The sequence below is a fragment of the Alexandromys fortis genome, unplaced genomic scaffold, assembly GCF_014885135.2.
Source record: "Alexandromys fortis isolate MF-2015 unplaced genomic scaffold, M_Fortis_MF-2015_v1.1 scaffold_222, whole genome shotgun sequence".
NCBI classification, from domain to species: domain Eukaryota; kingdom Metazoa; phylum Chordata; class Mammalia; order Rodentia; family Cricetidae; genus Alexandromys; species Alexandromys fortis.
The window spans coordinates 464125-486190 of record NW_026068108.1 but is presented as its reverse complement, the minus strand read 5'-3'; the positions used below and the strand labels follow the sequence as shown (position 1 = coordinate 486190).

Sequence of the window (22066 nt, the reverse complement as noted above, 5' to 3'; positions counted from 1 at the left end):
CATTTTCACTTAAAGAAAATTTTAACAGTACAGAAAAGCACTTCTCAAATAATAATAAAACACATATTCTAGCTGGGTGGTGGTGGCACATGCCTTTAATCCCAACATTTAGGAGGTAGAGGCAGGCAGATCTTTGTGAGTTCGAGACCAGAGTGAGTTCCAGGACAGGCTCCAAAGCTGCACAGAGAAACTCTGTCTTGAAAAACAAAAACAAAACAAGACTCAACAACAATAATAAAACCCCATATAGTCTCCCTCCAACATTAAAACTACTAATATTTTACTATATGTAATGACAGTTTGTGTTTTAAAGAAACAATCATATTGCATTTATGAAGGGATAGTATGGTCATTGAAATTATTTCAATTAGAGAGACTGATTCATGGGGACAGTCCAACACGGGTGCTCCCGACCGGGCCTGGCAAGCCATGCTTAGGAATTTTTAACTTCCATCCACCTTTAGCTAGAGGCTTGGCTCTGAGTGACTGTTTCCAGGACGGAGGCAGCCTGGGGCCAGGGCGCCAGCTTAGCCTGGCAATTCCATTGGAACCTCAGTGGCAGGCTGGGAGAGGCAGGAGCAGCCAGCACTTCCCTCCTGAGGTCAGTTGGTGCCCAGCTAGTGTTTACACAGAGGGTGGGGCTGTGCCTCCAGCTCTGAGCCCTTTGCTCTCAGGGGAGCCTGTCCTGAGCAGGCCACAAGCAGAGAATGGTGAAACCACTGTCTCCTGCAGACCCAGAGGTCACAGTGTGGGGAGGATTCTGGGAAAGAGTACCCCCACCTCCAAAAGTAGTCAAATGGTCAGGGAAGGCTGTGACTTGGGAGGAAGAAGTTTAAAAGGGGAAGAGGAGGACTCTTTTATCCAGACACCTGCCCATAGGAAGGCCACTGGACAGATGAGGACCCCAGAACCTCAGAAGGACAAATGAAGGCATTTGTTCATGGCCTCCTCCAGTTGTCTCCCTAGGGGGTGGCATCTGTGGTTGCTGAGGCAACTGCAGCAAGGCTGGGGACATTTGGAGATGGCTTTCCAGGAGGTGGGTATCTGGGGATGAGACACTCCAGGGTGTCTGTCTTTTCCTGAGTTTTCAGACAACAAGACTTTCAGGGTCCACAACCTGCTCTCCAGGACTAAGAGGGGAGGAAAGCAGCAGGCCCGACCCTGGTCCCATGAGACCTACCAAGTTCTCAGCCCTTCTAATACCTGGCATGCATCCCAGAGACAGCCCAGGCCTCACTGAGGCAGAGCGGGGCCTCACCTCCTGTCTCAAATGCCAGCACCCATGAACCTTTCCTGCAAAGCCTCTAGCAGAGAGTCACAGTAAGTCACAGTAAGTCCTCTTGGTAGCCTGCATTTTTTTCCTTTTATCCTTTTTTTTTTGGCAGGATTTCTCTGTATAGCCTTGGCGGTCCTGGAACTTACTCTGTAGACGTAGACCAGGCTGGCCTTGAACTCAGAGGTCTATCTGCCTCTGCCACAGGTCTGCTGGGATTAAAGGTGTGTGACCCTAGGGTGAAATTCTGTCTCTACCACCTTCAGGCTGTGTGACCCTAGGGAGGTTCCTTAATGTCCCCAAACTTGATGCCTTTGTACTACTGGGATGTGCTAGGTGGTGTGGAGACAATCAAGTGAGTCTCTGAGTTCAAGACCAGCCTGGTCTGCAAAATGAGTTCCAGGACAGCCAGAACTGTTACACAGAAACCTTGTAGAAAAACAAAACAAAATCCCAGCAAACAAACAAACTGGCATGCCGCTAGAGATAGTAACGGCGGAGCATCATGTATCGCTCGGTGACTGGAGGGTAAACCTGGAAGTGTGCCAGAAGTGAAGATGTATTTTGCACTCACCAGGTGAAAAGCAACGTGAGGGAAGGGCACTTGAGGCTGGTGTCTCCCGCAGGCCCGTCCTGCCTTAGTGGCCAGGAGCCACCAAGCCCCACCTTGGGGGGGGGGGTTGCTGAGCAGTCCCCTGATGGAAATGAGGCAGCGGCTGAGAAGCAGCAGGAGAGAGAGGAGAGCGGAGGACAGGCAGAGGGAGAGGACAGCTGAGATGCCAGGGAAACTGTGCCAGTCCCTGGGGACTCACAGACCCCAAATCTTAGCACTTACACTTCGACAGCCACATACTGGGCTCCCTCTCCACCATTGTCCCTGCTTCCCGGATGTTGGATGTTCTCCTAAGTAGACTGATGCTGCCTCTCACCCTGCCCAGGCTGTTGTCATAGTTACCATCATCAGTCGTGCTCACTGGTCCCTTTGACTGTTTATTTTGTGCCGGGCAATGTGCTTAGTGCTGTCCTGAGTCACCATCATGGCGTGCTTCTCAAGTACCAAGAGGCTATGTTATTTCCTGAGGTCACAGCTAGGCAGCGGCCTTGCTGGGATTCTCACTAAGGCCAGGAGAATGTGAGCAGCACTGAAATCCAACAAACAGGAAGGCACCCCGGACTCTCCTATTGCCATGGTGTTCCATCGTGTGTGGAACTCCGTGGGGTCTGGCAGCCACCAGCATGACCACCTGAAGTGGCACCCATGGGTACTGTGGTGGCCTAGTTGCAGAATGCGGGCCTAGCCGTCCTCATATGTGGTGTTTACCTAACACTTTGTCCCATGAGGTTCTACACAGATTCAGCAGAGGCAGGAGGCAACCCCCAACTATCTCCTTCCAGTCTGGGCCAGGCAGGGTACAGTTAGGGTACCAGAGTCCAGGTTCAATGAAAAAATGGTTGGCAAGGTGAAGGGATGAGGGAGTGTCGGGCGGCCTATGACGAGCTGTGAACCTTCTCTACCCCTCAGGCTGCATACAAAGAATGGTTGTCGCCAGAGATGCCAGGGATTGGGAAATAGCAGACAACTTGCCTTCCTGCTTCCATCTTCCTCTCGCACCTTCTGTGGAGTAATTCCAGTCAGAAACCGGTGGGCAAGGAGCTCTGAGGCATGAAATTTGCCTCTCAGGCAGTGAGCAGAGGAATGCAGGGGAAGAATTTGACCGACATGCATGTGACTGGGACCCAGATCTCTTTATGGCTACCTCCTGTTCCCATGGCCATATCTCCTCTAGGGAAAGAAGCTCTGCCCACCCCTAGACTGCGCCTTCAGCTTCTGCCTTCCTCGGCATCTCGGCATGTAGTTCCATCTGCAGACCGGGAGCTGTTTCCAGGCTCAGCAGTGTCTGGAGGGACAGAGAAGGGTGTTCCCTGAAGCTCTCTCATAAACACAAGAATGCTCTTCCTAGAAGCTCTCATCTCATTTCCTTCCTTTACTAGTCCCAACTAGCTCACTTCTGTTTACTAGTCCTAACTAGCTCACATGCTTGGTCCTGAGCCCTTTCCTCAGAGCTGGACGGCCAGGTGTTTATAGAGTATTGGAAATTCTGCCTCCGAATACAAAAGTGCAAGCAAAACAGAAAAAGATGTCTGTCTCATGTCAGAGTTTAGATAAAAACAGTCCAAGATTGTTGGGAGGCTTGGCCATCATCTACACAAAGTTTCCCTTTTTAGTCTGAGGAGACAGATTCATTTTCTGTCTCTTCCTATTCAGGGAGAAGAACAAGGGAAGGGCCCAGGAAGCAACATGCGCTCCCTGGGAGAGCATAGTTAGAAAATACAGTCGCCTCCACTCGCTGTGAGAACTTAGACTCATGACCATGTTCAGCTGCAAGGGAAGCTGACAAATGTGGTCTTCACCAAAACAACCATATGTTCAGTCAAAAATCCATTTTCTTCTTTTTTAAATTGAATTTTATGTGCCTTGTACCAAAGAAGAACAGAAGAGGTTGCCAATTTCCCTAGAACTGGAGTCATAGACAGTTGCAAGCTGTCACAAGGGTGCTGGAAAGTGAACCCAGGGCCTCTGGAAGAGCAGCCAGTGCTCTAACCACTGAGCAGTATCTTTAGCCCCCAGTCTTTTTCTTTTTCCTAAAGATGTATTTATTTATTATGTATACAATGTTCTATGTGCATGCCAGAAGAAGGCACCAGATCTCATTATAGATGGCTGTGAGCCACCATGTGTGTTGCTGGGAATTGAACTCTGGACCTCTGGAAGAGCAACCAGTGCTCTTAACCTCTGAGCCATCTCTCCAACCTGCCCCCACCATGCCCCAGTTTTGTTCTTAAAGAAGGGGGGAATGGATATTTGTGGATCAAGGAAGTCTTTGTTGCATACTAATTCAAACCTGAGTTCCCCCGCTCAGCCCTTTGTAAGGGTTGTGAGCCCAAGCTTGAGTTGTGGAAAGGGTGATTGCTATGGAGGCTCAGGGATCTGCTGGTTACAACCACTTAACTGATATTTGAAGTTATACACCGAGCTTTTGTTTCCTAGACTCTCTGAGGAAGCGGAAAGGAGGAATGTGCACGGGACAGTCAGTTTACTTCATTACCTGCTGATGAGACCCTGCAGGAAGGGACAGATTTAAACAGCTAATTATGGGCCCCCATGACAAATGGTCACACAGCAGCGGTAGAAGGGCCCTCTGAGGCCAGCGGAAACAGACGGGTGGGGGGAGGAAGAGCAGCCCCTTCGGGAAGGGGGGAGAACACGGAGAGTATGCTCCAGCTGGGTCTCAAGTGGGTGGTGAGGGTTTCACAGCTGCCTGTTGGGAAGGACATTGCGACAAAGAACAGAAAACTGGAGGTGTGGGCTCTCAGCATGTGACCATGGTCTTGTGTAGCAGCAAGCTGGAGGCCTGTGGGAGAGGTGAGGAAGAACATCTGAAAGTCCCAGGAAGAAGACAAGCTGTGTGGCAGGACTTTGGCAGTCAAGAGGGCCAAGATGGCGAGCTGTGATCAGATTCACGTCTTTCTCTGAGGGGAGGACTGGAGAATGACTTGTGAGGAAGCTATTCCGTGAGTCTGAGTGAGCAGGAAGACAGCCGATATCATACCAGGGGTTTGGTGGGAGTGGAGGCTGCTAGACTGACAGCTTGCATTCTGTCCCGGGGTAGAATGACACAGCTTGGTAACCAGTTGACTGGAAAGGGTTGACTAAGGACGAGGGGGTGGTGGTTGAAAGATGGTTAAATATGATCCGGAGTTTACATGCCTGTGCTAGGGACACAGAAAAGGAGCACAGGAAATACAAGTTTGAGGGATGAGAGAAGATGCCTTCCCACTGCCCAAGCCCAGTCTGTGCGACTCCTCTGGGTTCCTCAAGTGTACAGAGTCTCTCAAGACATCTGAACACTGTCTCTGTTCTGCAGACCCTCCTTCCCCTGATCTCCAGATGGCTAAGTCCCCATTTTCTCCAAGAGCCTCATTTGATTCCCACAATCTGGGTCAGGACTCTTTTCTGGATTCTTGTCTTTCTTTTCCATTTGTCTCACTGAAGAGGCAGCTGTCCCAGAAAGCCTGTCATTCCCCGGAGGGCAGCACCCATGTCTACCTTGTCTTCTGCTCTAGTAGCAGGACAGAGGACAGAGCCTAGCACACAGTAGGGTTTGGGATATCCGCAGCTGCACCTGGAAATAAGAGTTCACTAATAGTTTAGATCCAGGCACACCAGATGACTGGTGTTGAACCAGTGGCACACTGGCCATCTTTGACTGTCATGACTGAATGTGTGCATACTACTGGCATCGAGGGAGGAGTGACCAGGGTGCTGCTGAACTTCCTTCCAGGCCGGGGCAGTTCCCCACAAAGAGTTGTCCAACCCAACGTGTCAATGGTGTTGAAGCTGAGAAGCCTGGCTGGAGAGACAGTCGAGTTCCAGTGTGGCCCAAGTGAGTAAGAGCAGCAGCATAGTGGCTGTCACAAGAAATGCGGACTTGTGATGTGTAGCCAGGAACCACCTTGGATTGAGCCTCAGTCAAAGGGCCCACCTTGGGCGGTTTCCCCTTAGCTGAACTCTAGGCCCTCAGCCCAGCCGGCCCCGCGCTGCGCTTGCCTCTCTCTGACTCACCCCGTTTGGATTTCTCCCACTCTTTAGTGGAAGGGTACCACTTTCTTCCCGCCCCATCTGCTCGCTGATTATTTTCAGCTTGGCTTGCCGAGGTCCAACACTGCAATTACTCACCAACCTCAATGGCTCCTTCTGAAAATAACATTCGGGTGGAAGGAAACCTCCGTCTGGTGGGCTGGATTTTATATGAAATGGTTAAAGCCTGGGTGTGGGTACGGGGTGGGGAAGAGGACAAGGGAGTGGCTCGGTGGTACAATTAAGAGAAGACTCTGGAAGAAAGAAAGGGAAGAGAGGGAAGGGCTGGTGCAGGAGAAAACAGACCTCCTGGACAGGGGTCCTGCCTCCTCTTCCAGAAGCTGCATGCCAAATCTTCTCGCATGCTTCTAATTGAAGGGTCTGTTTGCTGTAATAACTTATCCCCTCCCCTGATCTCTGAGGCCTGGGAAATTCATGTCTGCCTGGGGCCAGAAGAATTAAGTCTATGGGCATACCAATCTTTATCCAAGCTAGTGACCAAATTTTCCGACCCCAAAATAGGAGACACATGGTTGACATAGGATTTTTGGTCTCTTTCCAGGAGAGAATGGCATATTGGGATATGTAGTTTCCTGACTGGTAAGTGGAATTTCTGGGTGAGTACATGGCCAGAAAGGAGAGTAGAGAAGTGCGGGAAGAACTTTCTGTGCAGGTATGAGGACCCGAGTTTGGCTATCCAACACCAGTAAAAGTCTGGGTGCAGTGGAAGGCATTTTTGACACAAGATCTAGGTGGTAGATCCTGGGGCTTGCTGGTCAGCCGCTCTAGTCAAAATGGCAAGCTCCAGGTTCATTTGAGACCCAAGTCAAAGAAAGAAAGGAAGAAAGAATGAAAGAAAGACGGAAAGAAGGGAGAAAGGGAGGGAGGAAGAGAGAAAAAAAAGTGGAGAGCGATTAAGCAACTGAGGCAGACACCTAATGCTAATCTCTGGCTTCCACATTCACAACCAGGTACACACAGCATTGCACGTGCAAGCAGACACACAGGATTCTTGGGGGAAAATTATAGATTTATGAGGTACTTTGGCTCAGAGAGGAAAATGAAGAATCATTTGTAGGAATAAGGTGGAGAAGGTATTTGTACAGATGAGGTAGAGGGGGTATTTGTAGGGATGAAGTAGAAGGGGTATTTGTAGGGATGAGGTGGAGGGGGTAGGTGGGGATTAACTGGAAGCCCCTAAGGAATTTCGAAGGAGGCAGAGGTGGGGGAGAAGGCTGTGTGAGGTGAATTTTGGAAAAAGAGGTGGGAATAGCTCTACATGTTTGTTAAAAGCTTATTTTTGAAGTTTAATTCCAGGCAGTCTAAATCCCGGGGTGGACTTCCCATGGCAGCTTAGCATTGCTGGCCCTCCATCTCCTCATTTGCTTAGGTGGGTAGGGAAGGGCTGAGGGGATGAGCAGCGGATGCTGCAGGAGAGCCGTGGGGGCGAGAGTGCCAGAGAACTGGGCCTGAGTGCGCCTACCAAGCCCACTGGTTTTCTGGAGCCATAATACCTGGGGAAGGAACCTCAGACGGGCCAGAGGGTCCTTCTGTGTTCTATGGGATGTTTCCATCCTTCTGGGACTGGGAAGGAAGGGCCTTCCTCTATTCAGGCCTCACTGTGCTCCCTGGCTCAGCATTGTTTCTCCTGTCCCTGGTTCAGAGAGAGAGAGAGAGAGAGAGAGAAAGAGAGAGAGAGAGAGAGAGGGGCACTGCTGAAACCCACCTCTCTTTAGAAGAAAGAAAGCCCGTTGCAGAAGAGTCTTCTAGGCTGGGAAATGAGGATTGAATTGGTCACACCCAAAGTGTGGGAGGAACACTGGGTAGTGGAGGCCCACGTCTTTAATCCCAGCTCTCAGGAAACAGAGGCAGGGGGATCTCTGTGAGTTCAAGGCCAGCCTTGTCTGCAGAGTAAGTTCCAAGATGGCTGGGGGCTAGACAAAGAAACCCTGTCTCAAAAACACACCAAAGCAAAACAAAACAATAGCAACAAAAGTGGAGACTATCACTGGGGCTGGAGAGAAGTTAAGAGCACTGGCTGATCTTCAGAGGACCCAGGTTCAATTCCCAGCACTCACAGAGCAGTTTGCCATCATCGGCAGCTCTTGTTCTAGGGAGTAAAAGGCCCTCTTCTGGCCTCAAGGCACACAAGTGGCGCACAGACGGACATACAGACAAAGCATTCATATACATAAAATAAAAACAAATAAAACTGCTTGGAGATACGATGGAGTAGATTAAGCAATCTTTAAAAAGAAGGAAAGAAGTTATTACTATGGCCATTCTGCAGTTAAAGTAAAGCTAGTACCCCGGCACCCCAGAGGCCTTCATCCAGACCCTGACCTTTGAACTTAGCTTGGAAAGATGGGCGGGATTTGGAGAAATCCTTAGGTCGTTCTTGTATTGGGCTTTTGAAGGGAAACGCTGGAATCAGGCTAATGGAGTTTGACTCCTGGTTCTGTGATCTCAAGCAAATTGCTTAACTTCTCTGGGCCTTCCTTTTCTTCTCTGTAAAGATGTCGAGAACCCAGAGAAACCCTGTCTCGAAAAACCAAAAAAAAAAAAAAAAAAAAGATGTCGAGAACCACCTCTTCCTAGGGCGTCCTGAGGCAAGAGAATGTGTACAGTGCTTAGCATAGTCCTGGAAACGTTGACCAGCCCTTAGTTCAACGGTTATTATTACCTCCAGACACCCCCAATGTGGTAGGTAAGCCGATTTTAGCTAACACAAAACCATTTTTTTTTATTTGAATAGTTCTGAGTTTATTTTCAGGCTGTGGCTTCTCTAATGTTATCGCTTAGGGCAAGAATACATAAAAAAGGGAATAGATTTAAAGTTAATTTAGAGAAACAGGATATGGGAGACAATCATGATATCTGCAGTTTTTGTGAATATATTGACGTGACATGTTTCCTCCCACAAATAAAACGTTCAAGATGGGCGGTACAGCATCAGATATCCGGAGACTCGGAAGGAGGCCAACTCAAAACCCAGCTTTTCTCTCCAGGCACGTTTGGGGCGATTTCGGCCTCTCTGATTTTTTTTTTTTTTTTTTTTTTTTGGATCACTGGGTCAGTCAGCCAATGCCTCGGGAGAAGACTAATTCAGCCCAGATCGCAGGCGCAAACTGCCAAAGGTCTCCTCGCCTCTGGCTCCGCCCCCGTCCCCGCCCGGCACATCTGGAGAAAAGCTTCCCGCCGCGGGGGCGGGGCAGAGTGCACCCTGAGCATGCGCGTCGGCAGGCCTAGTGTGCGGCAGTCGGGCCTCCACTCCCAGAGCTGCGTTGCAAACTGTTGCATCAGACAGCAAGCAGCGCCCCACGCCGCCAAGGTTTCTAGGAAGATGACGAGGTTTTGAGCTCCTCCTCGGTGGTTTAGGCGCTTTGGCTGCCCCGCCCTGTGTATACACGCCGGCAACAGAAGCCCCTGAAATCTCAAGCTTGCGGGACTGGATGATATCCGAGGGACACTTGCTTCCCCCCCACCCAGGGCCGGCCGTAGGCAGGCAGAACCTACTGAACTGTATTGGGTTTACCTTCTTAACGGCGAGGACCCTGAAGGAAAGAGCAGGTTTTGATTTCTCTTTCCGAGTACAAGAATGCCCCTGAGGAATTTCACACTCTGAAAGTGCAAAACTCATTTCCCCAGATTAAGCGCCTCAGACGGTTCCCCAAAGGGCTTGGCAAGCTCCCAGCAGAATGCGTTGGGAGAGTTTCCAGCTGGGCAGAGTTGGAAACTGGAACGTGCAGACGACCCTGATCTAGGAAGAAGATCCCCGGTCACTCAGAACGTCTCTGTAGGAAGACAGTCCTTCTAGATAGGTCTACCTTTGGCTCATCGCAGGCCTCTGTGTGATGGAGATTTGGGACCTCAGACAGAGAATGCAGAACCGCACACTCACGCATAGGCGGCGCCTATATAGTTTCCTTGGCTCCAACGACTCGAGCGTGCCTGACTGCAGAAAATTTTGCCCCTCACTCTTCTAGGTTCTGGTCCTAATGCCTTCCTCAGAGGAAATGATGCTGCATCTAGAAGGCTCGGGAAAGTCTTGTAACGTTAACAACATTAAGGGGCCTGGGGATGTGGCTCAGCAGTTGCGCTCTAGCCCGGCTTGCACTTCGCTGGCTGCCAATCCCACCACACAATGAGAGCACCAGTTAGGAATCCACCCCTTTTCAGAAACGGTTTGAATCTTACCTCCAATTCTTTTCATTTTAAAAAATAGGTCAAGGCCAAGATCATTAAGTGTTAATAGATTTTCCAGAAAAAAAAGTCAACTGGAATTTTACCTTAAGTATTCTTTCTGTCTTTTTTAGGGTGTGGACGGTGAAAGTCTATTTTGATTGAATAATCGTGAGAGTTAACAGAAGCTCAGTGTTCTTCCTTCCCCTGATGATTGTGACTCACTTAACTCCAAGAGGCAATTTTAAAAATGACTGAAAGCCAGGTAAGCTCTACCCAGTGTGTCCCAACAGTCGCTGCGGTTTAAACAGCATTTTCCTGTCAGCTGTGGAATCCTATGGCAGTTTGGGATTTTCATTGTAATACGCGCTTCATAAATATGGCCCGAGTAGCTGCACTCTTATATGAGCCAAAGGAATGAGAATCACAAGCCAGCAGGAGAGGCAAGCTCTTAATATCCTGGAGCCAGGCAGGAAAGTTGGAGTCATGAGCCTTGAACTCCTGGTGGGATCTTTGCTACAGCCCTAGGGTCAGTATGTTGCAGGCCGTCTTTACACATCCCTGGAGTGAGTGATCCAAAAGAAGGAAACACTGTACCCTGAAGGACAAAGAATTTGCAGGAGGCAGCTGAGGACAGTCTGAGACCTCTTGTGTTGGGTGAAGAGGGCTAACTCTTTTGGCTTAAAGACAGTGCAACAGAGACAGCTCCTAAGTGACAAATCTCATGAGCTCCTTTCTACACTACCCCCTGTCTGGAAAAGCCACCTGCTGGTCGTTCTACATAACCACACCTAGTGGCGTGATCCTTGGTAGTCTCTCACCTGGATTGAGTTTCCAAAACAAACTTCTGGAAAAGTAAGGGGCCCGAGTTACTGATCCACGGGGCAGGAAAAAATCCCCCTGAAGACTGGATCTCTCACCCGATGGCCAGAGATGTGGCCTATTAGAGAAGGATGATTCAGTCTCGTCAAAGGAGCAACTCTCAGCAGTAGCCCAAACCCAGACAAAGCTCCTGTTAAAAGCCATGATTGAAATTCCTCGTGGAAAGTCTGTCTTTGAGACACTCAAGACACCTCATTTAATTCCCATTTCCTTTTAAAGTCAGGCCCCTCCTTCCTGAGAACCATATTTAAAGTCGCTAGCTGGCTTTCCTTCTGTTTTTGCTATTTGTGTGCCAGCTTCAAGGGTGGGGAGAGCCACGTTAATTTAAAAATATAGCACAAATAGCAAAAGGAGACTCGATTTAAAGTAAAAACCACAGAAAGGGTTTTCCCCTCCCCTTCTGTGTTTTTCAGACTTTCCTCAGAGCCCAGACACAGCAAGTGAACGGGCCTCACTGGATGCTATTCCAAACAAAAGCAAAAGGCCCTCAGTGTCTGTCATGGCTCCTCTAGATTTTATTTTTCTGTTTTAGAGTTTAGTCCCAAAGAGGGCTCCAGAAAGATGGCCAACCTCCATTCCTGGTAGGGTCATTCCAAGCACCCTAGATTTAGGGTTATAACCTGCCCTCGGCTCAGTGGTGTGCGCCTGTGCATTTTGGGTCTTGGAAATGTGGCTTTAAGGGTAGAGTTCCTAGATCAAACCGTGCTCCCATTATTTATTAATTTTCTGATTTACATCAAATGGAAATCATGATTCACGATGTTCAGGTCTAAAAAGGACCTGGAGCAAAAGGTGGCTGCCTCTTTAGTTTTCATCTTCCGTTTTGGAATCGAAAGAAAATTTGTTATCTATTTCAAGTGGAGGATCCACCTCCATTTTAAATCACTCACAGGCTCACTAGAAGGGGAGGCCAGACTGAGCTGAATTTGCCTTTTAACTGAATGGAAGCCCCATCCTTGCCCCTTAACAGAACAAGAGCGAACCGGTTGGGACTTGAGAAGCCTTGAAGGGACGGCAGTTGCTCAGTCTAAAGAAGCAGGTCTAAGAGATTGGAGGTTTAGGAGGGGAATCACCTGAAGAAGGAAAGCCGCGGCAAGGTGTCTGTAGGCAGTTTACGCTCTTGAAAACTCCTTGCACGTGCGGCAGCGCCCTCTGCCGGCAGCAGGGGGACAAATCTTGAGCCTGGCCCCGCGGCTGGTCAAATGGGACTCAGGATCCCTTCTGCTGCCTCCGCCCCCGCTCCGTCCCTTCTCGTGATCGCGCAGCCAGGTCTGGGACTGAATTCCAGAAGAGGCATCCTCATCCTATGCCTGAAGGCTGAGCAAGGACGCCGCTCTAAAACACCCGGTTCATCAGCAGAGCGGAGGCTGCAGGAACCTACCCAAACCCACCTGGGGCTGCTTTTGCCTCCCGGAAACCTGGGCGGAAGCCTGCGGGGCTGTCGGAGGTGGTTTGGAAGTGGCGTCGCCTATGGCCAAGACCGAGGGTTCTGCGGACAGAGAGGAGCCCTGGGGTCGCTTTCTGCCTCAACCAGCTAGGTGACCTTGGGCAAGGTACTTAAATTTCCACGTGCCTTGTTTTCCTCCTCTTTAAGATGGAGAGAACGCTCCCGACCTTAATGGGTTGGTTTGAGATTTACATGAGATCTGACAGTCTAGGTTGGTATTCTGGCATTGACACCAGCTAGCTACGTGCCCTGGGGCAGGTTACTTAATCTCTCTGCCCTGGTTTCCTGCAAAGTTGGGATCATAACGGTACTTACCTCTGAGGGTTGTTGCCTGCAAAGCGCTCAACACTGCCTTGGCAGAGTAAGCGCTCAATAAACCGTGGCTATTATGGCTGTTGTCGTCATTATTGTCCTTAAGAGCGCTGAGCACAGGAGCTCTAGCTGGCTGGTTATTATTAGTCTGTTTCTCGGGTTTGGCTATTTCTTTCCCGGCATTGTTAAAAAAATCTTTATTATTCTTATTCTATACATAAACTATTAGCTCGCGTCCTTATCAGTAGCTGAACTAAGAGCCTTCCCGAATTAGCAAAATCTAGGTTCCCTGGGAGGAGGGCCAAGGATGCGGCAGCGGGCTTCAAGGACTCGGACCTGCTGGGAGGAAGCCCGCGCCGGGTTAGCGCTCAGCCGCGGTGACGTCGCCAGGCCCTCGGCTCAGGGCCCCGGAGGCGCGGCCTGCGTTCGCCAGGCGCCTGCGGTGGTGGGGATGGCCAGGTGGTACCCTGAGCCGAACTCCAGCTGCTCTGGTGCCCTACTCTCCGAGGTGGCAGAGAAGAAACTGCTTGGGCCAGCAGCCTCGCGCCTGCCACTGCGGGGCGCACCCGGGGCTCCGACTACAATCTCACCGGGAGGCTGGAGGTGACAACCTCTGCTAGGGTGTCCAGGCCCCGCCCAGCCTGGCACACCGCTAGCTTCCTGGAGGCTGCTCTGCATCCTCTTGATCCTCCCTATCCCGGTCCTCCATCCTCCTGAAACCCATTCCTCATCATCCCGCAGGGCCCCAGTTCAGTTTCAGCTTCCTCTGCTCTCCTTGTGACCGACTCCTCCTCGGTCTCCGGCACCTCCCATTCGCCCGCAGCGCCGGGAGCACGCCCCGCAGGTCCACTTAGCTTGCCGTGCACGCATCTCCAACTCGCCGCATCTTGTCCCCGTTAGTCTCCATCGCAGTGAAGGTGACACCACCCACCCGATCTCTAGAAATGGGTCCTGGATGTGTGCCCCCCCCACACCCCGCCCCACCCCGCAGTGGCTACTCCAGCCTAAGCCACTCTGTCTTTGACCTTGTAAAGTAGCCACACTCCGTCGGCTATTAACACGTTTCTCTCCAAGATGTCTCGTGTCTGTCCTGCCTCGTTCAGATCCTATTTTTCCTTCAGGCCGCAAGCTCCCTACACCCCAGTCAGTCTCACAGCTTTTGCCGGGAGGCCGGGCGCTCCAGGCCCTCCTTATCTTCCTGGGCACGCAGGTCTGCCATTTTCTGCCACCTCATGATCTAGTCCCGGTTTAGACCATGACTGGATGGCACTATTTCTAGTGTTCAGCACTTAACCTTCGATAACCTTCCTCTTACTGTCCTGAACTCAAAGAGTGTCCCCTTCAAGGATGTCCCTTCCTCTTGTTCTATTATCCGGCTCTGTGAAACCTAGAAAGGTCCTGTCTGTGCCCCGCCCCCACTCCACTTCCTTCTTCCCAAAGCAGAGTTATTTGACGTGTACCTTCCCACCGGCTCTGTTTTCTTCACGCTCTCCCCCATCCTAAGGATCCTCCCCCACACACACATCAGCCTTCTCCCTACCCCACCCCAACTTCCACTCAAGTTTAAAAAAACCTAAAACTTACAAAAACTACCTCTTTTCTTTGTTGAAACAACATTTTCCCTATTCAATGCAGAGGGGTGTGTTTGTTTGTTTTGTTTTTTTTATTTTACAAGACAGGCTTCTCTGTAACTTTGGAGCCTGTCCTGGAACTCGCTCTGTAGTTGACCCAGAACTCACAGAAATCTGCCTGTCTTGCGCCACCACCGCCACTCAATCCAGAGTTTCTTAAAGGACACAAACCCTTTGGATCTGGATGGAGTCCTCTGAACCAGCTCTGCCCCTTTCCAACAGAATCACGTTAGCACTTTGGTGCTGCAGTCCCACACGGGCCTTTACTCCATAGCTTGGTGCCTGTAGGCGCTTGGAAGGAGCCATCTGAAATGATTTTCAGTGTTGAAGAGATACCACGAGACTGATCTTATATATAATTGTGTAACTTGCTTGTTTGACTAGGCAGTGTGAACCCATATTAATGTATGTATTTCTAGATCTTGCTTTTTCGCTGCTGACAAGGGACCCATTTTACAAATTCAGCAGACTTTATTTTCCAGCCTCCTTCCAAAAGATATTTAGCTCCTATTTACTTTGTTTTTCTGTTAGAAACAATGCTATAATAGCTTTTAAAAAATCCCATTTCCTGGAAAGAAAGCAGACTTGGGTAGATACTTGGGTGTGGAATTGCTAGGCTCAGGACATAGAAACTGGCAGTGTTGTTGGGCATGGCTCAATGGGTTTTCAAAGTGGCTGTACTAATTCAGTTATGTGAGAGTTCCCCCATGTTCCACATCGACACTTGCTAATGTCAAACTTTAAAGTTATTGCCAAGCCGATGGGTGTGAAGTGGCATTTCAATGTTTTAATTTGCAATTCTCTGTTTACAAGTGAGAGAGATTGGAGCAGACTTTCTGTTTATTGGCCATTTGCCTTTCTTCTTCTTCTTCTTCTTCTTCTTCTTCTTCTTCTTCTTCTTCTTCTTCTTCTTCTTCTTCTTCTTTTTAAAAATTGGCTATTGGTTTATTTGACAGTGCATGTATTGGTCATTTTTATTATATGTAGGAATTCTTTATATAGTCTGGGTACTAATCCCTTGTCAGTCTGTGGCCCATCTGGTGTCTTTTGTCCCCATTCGATTGCAATTTTAAATTGATGAGATTATTTGATGAATACCTGATTTTCCTGTTAGACAATAAATTCATGAGAAGAGAGATTGTCCCTTGTAATAAGCGCAATATTAATAATTATCATGAAGTCTATAAATACTTCTGACTGAAATGTGTTGATAATTGCTATTATTATTATTATTATTAATGTGTTTTCTCTCCTCCCTCTAGCTTTTCCTCTCAGCTGCTCAAGAGTATGAATCTGGACACTTTATCCCTTTGTGTTCCCAGTACCCTTGGAAGCACAGCGCTTTGATCACAGAGAACACACCCAATGGTGATTAAGTTCCTTTCTGGTTTCTCTTTCTGTTTTTTTTCATCCTCATTCTTCTCAGGTCATCTTCTATCTCTGAGCCCAGTTATAGCTCTGCAGAAGGAATACATTATAAATATCTACCATGTGTTTGTGATAATTATATGAAATATGCAAAATGAAACACTTCACACAGCTGTCAACAAACAGTGACTTTCAGTGACCCCACAACAGTCATTTTGGTCACTAAAGATACACTGCCATTAATTTTTTTTTTTTTTTTTTGGTTTTTCGAGACAGGGTTTCTCTGTGGTTTTGGAGCCTGTCCTGGAACTAGCTCTTGTAGACCAGGCTGGTCTCGAAACTCACAGAGATCCACCTGCCTCTGCCTCCCGAGTGCTGGGATTAAAGGCGTGCGCCACCACCGCCTGGCCCACTGCCATTAATTTTAACAGAAAGTTCTTTCAGAGACAGAATAAAAGCGATCCTCCTAAAGATGTGGTGACCGAGTTTTTTTTTCCCCTTTTTTCTTTTTCTTTCCTTTATTGGCATTTGACCCACAATGAAGGCTTGGCTCCAATGTGAACTCTGAAAAGCATCAAATATCATTCTTCTGCCTTTCTTTTCTAAATTCCAGCTATATCAAAGCTTGCGAACTGTACATAGAATTCTAGCCTTAAGAGGAAACATAAAGGCTAGTCCTACATCTTTGGTCAGAAGTCAGGGAGCAGAAAGGAGGTCTGTCAGCAATACTAGGGCCAGTTTTAGGTGGTTGCAGCTTGGACAAAAGCAGAATTCTTACATCTGTTTCCCACATCTGTGTTGATTGCACGACCTTTGATCTATTTATAAAATGAAGATAATCACTCTTGCTTTTTATGGATCAAGGCTTTTATGGTTAAAATTCACTGACTACTCCTTGAAAAGTCTTTGAGATCCTTGGCATGAAAGACAGTTTACATTTATTTAAGCAGAGCTTCCTAAAGGTAACTGACTTTGCAGTAGCTATGGACATAGCATGTGCACTGTTTTGCCAGGAGAGTGGCTCTCCCCACAACACCACCACCAGCTGTAAGCCCCTACAGACCAGGCGAGCTCCAGCAGTTAGCTGACTCCCTTGGCATAAAGGCCTGAAGCTTGCCTGAATGACCAGTTTTGGATAGTCATATTTGATCATGATGAACTTACTAGAAGGCCTTTGTCCCTACATGATGGAGGAAGGTCATTGGTTAATTAAATAAAGAAACTGCTTGCCCTGATAGGTTAGAACATAGGTGGGTAGAGTAAACAAACAGAACAGAATGCTGGGAGGAAGAGGAAGTGAGCTCAGAGACGCCATGCTCCCCTCTCCTGGGCAGACGCGATAGCTCTGCTCTCTGAAGCAGATGCAATGGAGCAAGCCGCCAGGTCAGACATGCTGAAACCTTCCCGGTAAGACCGGTGCTACACAGTTTATTAGAGATGGGTTGATCGGGATATCAGAATTAGCCAGTAAGGGCTAGAGCTAATGGGCCAAGCAGTATTTAAAAGAATACAATTTGTGTGTTGTTATTTCGGGGCATAAGCTAGCCAGGTGGCAGGAGCTGGGTGGCGGAATGCAACCCGCAGCACCCCACAACACCTACAGGAGGAAAGCAGGTGTTTATACTGAGTTCATTGTGATACGAGCCCTCCAGAGTGAACAGTTAGCCCTAAGGACTCCTGGCATAGGCGCTTTCCAGAAAGGCCTGTGCAATGTGTCAGGAGAAGGTGGACTGGAGCTGACTTTTCCTCACACAGACATCTGGGAAGGGACTCACACAGCACAGACACACTGCAGGGCCATGCAGGCTTTGCCCCTCCAGTGCTGGAGGGAGCATTAACAAAAGAGCGTGTGGGCAGAGTGAGGCGAGAGCCATCTACTCAGAACTCACTGCTATCCCACCCCTTAAAATCACTAAATCTCTGAGCCTTGGGTCCTCAGCTATGGGTCAGGATAATCAACACCAATCAGCCAGGGTTGCCAGACCTCGCGGGCTATGTTTGTAAGCTATGTTTGTAGTGAAATCAGGCCACTCCTTCACCCAGAGCTCCATTTCAGACTGAGCACATTTTGCTTCCTTTAGTTAAACTAAAATGTTTTTTTGTGGTACGGGGGTTTGACACAGGACCTTGAACTTCATCGATGAGCATTGTACTGCTAAGCTCCATCTACCAGCCCTCTTTTTACTTTTTATTTTATTTTTTTAAATACTCTTCTGGTTTCCAACATGCACATGCAGAGGCAAGCACACAGACACAGACACAGACACACACACACACACACACTAAAGAGAGAGAGAAATGGAAAGAAAAAAAAGAAAATCAACTCCTAAATTTTATTTATTTGTTTGTTTGTTTATCTTTTGGTTTTTTGAGTTTCTCTGTAGCTTTGGAGCCTGTCCTGGAACTCACTCTGTAGACCAGGCTGGCCGCGACCTCACAGAGATCTGCCTGTCTCTGCCTCTCGAGTGCTGGGATTAAAAACATGCACCACTGCTGCCAGACCTAATTTTTTTTTTTAAAGAATTGGAATTACTATGAATACGATGTTTGGTGTAAACAGACGTCTTTCCGGCAGCACCACCATTCTGTTGAAAAATCAGGCTACTCCTACACCCTAGTGCTGACTGCTCTACCACTGTGTGAGGGCCAAGTGATAGCTTTCCTGTGCACTTAGCGCATGGGCAGCGCTTGTCTATTGTGCTATTGTTCACAGAGATGGGTGTTGCAGAATATCTGTTTACTACGCAAAGATGTGTTGCATTTGTTTAACTATGTAAAGATGTGTTGCTGTTTTACCTTGCCCGCCTAAGGCACCCAATTAGTCTAATAAAAAGCTGAACAGCCATTGTGAGGCGGGAAGTATAGGCAGGCAGTAAGCAGGAGGAAATTAGACTTGGGAGAAGAAAAAAAAGAGATGCCAGGGCCAGACAGACAGACAGGAAAGTACGGCATGCAGAATGAAAGGAAGATAAAAGCCCTGAGGCAAAATGTAGCTGAATAGAAATGGGTTAAATTAAGTTGAAAAGCTACTGGGACAAGCCTAAGCTAAGGCTGGGCATTTGTAATTAATAATAAGTCTCTGTATCTTTATTTGGCAGCCCAAAGAACACCTCAGTTCCAGATGGGACTTCTATCTGCAACCTATTTGCATAGAAGAAAGATACTATTTTTTGTATGCCGTCTTAGTTTATTGATAATTGATAGTGAATTATTTTACCCATCGCTTCTCAGCTTGAGTTAGTCTATAGTCATAGCATCCATGAGAATTCGGCCTTCCTCTTTTCTTTTACATGCTTTTTTTTTTGTTTCATTTGAGAGAGGGTCCTACCGTGTAGCCCAGGCTGACCTGGAAGTCACAAACCAGAGGCGATCTCCTGCCTCTGCCTCCTGAGAACCACAGTTAGAGCTGTGAGTCCCCATCTCCCCTTCCACTCTGTTTCTGCAGTGTCACCAAGAGGCCCCTGCTTCCAGAGCAGTGATCCTGGTGATGGTGTTAGCGGCCGCCTGCGGTCTGTGTGGGTCTCTCAGACATGCTCTCAGCATTTAAACTTGGAGGAGCAGCTTCCAGGGTCCCCTCAGAGTCTGCTGGGTTCGCTCTCCCTCTGGTCTCCTGGAGTGTCATGCTGGCAGACAAAAGAGCCTAAAGTTTCTCTGCATTTTCTCTGAAGACACAATTCACCCAAGAAGTATCTTCTTTGATATTTCTTTCGAGTGTAGGGCTTCTAGTGCATCCTCAATTCAGTCTACTGAATTGCTGTTTCCCCCATGTGTGGGACAAAAACCCCCAAACAACAAAAGTCTTCTAGAATGAATTGTATTTTTAAAAAGGTTTTCCTGGAAAGCCGTCACTTCCGCGGTATTTAACACTAAAGAGTGGTTAACTGGTTTGCCTCTCTTGACAAAGGTACAGAGGCTGTGTACTCAAAGAGCTGATCTGTGCTTACTTCTCAGCTTTTATTCCTAATGTCATATATCTGTTTTATTTAATTTTTGCATTTTAATTAATTTTTTTTTTTGAGACAGAGTCTAACTATGTTGCTGTCCAGGCTAGCGTTGAACTCAAAGAGTTCTACCTCGCTCTTCCTCCTAACCTGGACTTGAAGATACGCACACCATCCTTGGCTGTGTTTGACCGTTGGCTTTCTTTTCTGAGTCTAGGTCTCTCTGTAGACGTGGCTGGCCTGGAACTGTATTTGCTCTTTTAAAGCGGTGTTGGGCTCTCTGAGAGGATGGCCCTACTGTTCCCCAGCAGCTTCTGCGGTGCTTTCTTGCCTCCTGTGTACTTCATTTTCTGATTTCCTTCCCACAAGATCTTTGCCAAGGGCTCAGTCACTAAAGTGACTCACTGGAGCCCACGCAGCCAATGGCTGGCACAGCTGGCAGACTTGACCTGTTTGCTCCCTCAGGTCCTTTCTAGGTGCATGGCTCCCTACCTGCCAGTTCCGCATTTGCCAGTCCCCTGCTGGTAAAGCAACCTAGATGGCCACAGTTGGCAGGCTTTTTTTCCCCCAGTTCTTTTATTATTATTATTATTATTATTATTATTGATTTTTATTGAGCTCTACATTTTTCTCTGCTCCCCTCCCTGCCTCTCCCCCTCAACCCTCTCCCAAGGTCCTCATGCTTGCAATTTACTCAGGAGATCTTGTCTTTTTATACTTTCTACTTCCCATATAGATTAGATCCGTGTATGTCTCTTAGAGTCCTCATTGTTGTCTAGGTTCTCTGGGATTGTGATTTGTAGGCTGGATTTCTTTGCTTTATGTTTTAAAACCACCTATGAGTGAGTACATGTGATAATTGTCTCTCTGGGTCTGGGTTACCTCACTCAAAATAATGTTTTCTAGTTCCATCCATTTTCCTGCAAAATTCAAGATGTCATTATTTTTTCTGCTGTGTAGTACTCCATTGTGTAAATGTGGCACATTTTCCTTATCCATTCTTCAGTTGAAGGGCATCTAGGTTGTTTCCAGGTTCTGGCTGTGACAAACAATGCTGCTATGAACATAGTTGAGCACATGTCCTTGTGGCACGATTGAGCATCCTTTGGATATATACCTAAAAGTGGTATTACTGGGACTTGAGGAAGGTTGTTTCCTTATTTTCTGAGAAATCGCCACACTGACATCCAAAGGGGTTGGGTTGTACCAGCTTGCATTCCCACCAGCAATGCAGAAGTGTTCCCTTTTCCCCACAACCTCTCTAGAATAAGTTGTCATCAGTGTTTTTGATCTTGGCCATTCTTACAGGTGTAAGATGGAATCTCAGAGTTGTTTTGATTTGCATTTCCCTGATGGCTAAGGATGTTGAACATTTCCCCAAGTGTCTTTCAGCCATTTTAGATTCCTCTGTTGAGAGTTCTCTGTTTAGGTCTGTACTCCATTTTTTAATTAGATTATTTGTTCTTTTGGTGTCCGAGTTTTTGAGTTCTTTGTATATTTTGGAGATCAGACCTCTGTATGATGCAGGGTTAGTGAAGATCTTTTTCCATTCTGTAGGCTGTCGTTTTGTCTTGTTGACCATGTCCTTTGCTTTACAGAAGTTTTTCAGTTTCAGGAGGTCCCATTTATTAATTGTTTCTCTCAGTGTCTGTGCTGCTGGGGTTATATTTAGGAAGTGGTCTCCTGTGCCAATGCATTTAAGTGTATTTCTCACTTTCTCTTCTATGAGGTTCAGTGTGGCTGGCTTTATGTTGAGGTCTTTGATCCATTTGGACTTGAGTTTTGTGCATGGTGATAGATATGGTTCTATTTTCATTCTTCTACATGTTGATATCCAGTTATGCCAGCACCACTTGTTAAATATGCTTTCTTTTTTCCATTTGATATTTTTTGCTTCTTTGTCAAAAAATCAGGTGTTCGAAGGTGTGTGGATTGGTATCCAGGTCTTCTATTCGCTTCCATTGTCCTCCTTCCATTCTTTTATAGTTGGCAGGCTCTTAACTCAGCCGGCTCCCTGAGGTACCGCAGGGTGATCCATCCCTCCACCTCCCACCACTACTGTTTTTTTTTTTTTTTTTTTTTTTGAGGCTTCCTGTGTACCTAACACAGCGCTGGGCACCACTGAGAGAACAGCTGTGGCTTCTGAGCCTGCTGGGTGCAGTGTGGCGGTGTCTATAATCCAGCTGTGAAGATTCAGCTGTGTCACCAGCTGCCTTAAGATTCTCATTTAAGCTGGGCAACCACATTTAATCCCAAAGGCAGAGGCAGGTGGATCACTGAGTTTGAGGTCACCTGTCTACAGAGTGAGTTCTACAGCCAGAACTGCACAGGCAAACCCCATTTCCATGCCCCCCTTCTCATTTAAGGGCTGGAGACACAATTTAGAGTTGG

General features: G+C 47.8%; 1 long non-coding RNA gene across 1 annotated transcript; it reads left to right on the top strand.

Annotated features, from left to right (window-relative positions):
- The first annotated feature begins 9171 nt into the window (after positions 1-9171).
- On the top strand, positions 9172-13733 carry LOC126489784 (uncharacterized). The gene is made up of 3 exons (XR_007589017.1): positions 9172-9482; positions 10229-10359; positions 11947-13733. It is a non-coding gene; the product is annotated as an uncharacterized lncRNA (long non-coding RNA).
- The last annotated feature ends 8333 nt before the right edge of the window (positions 13734-22066 follow it).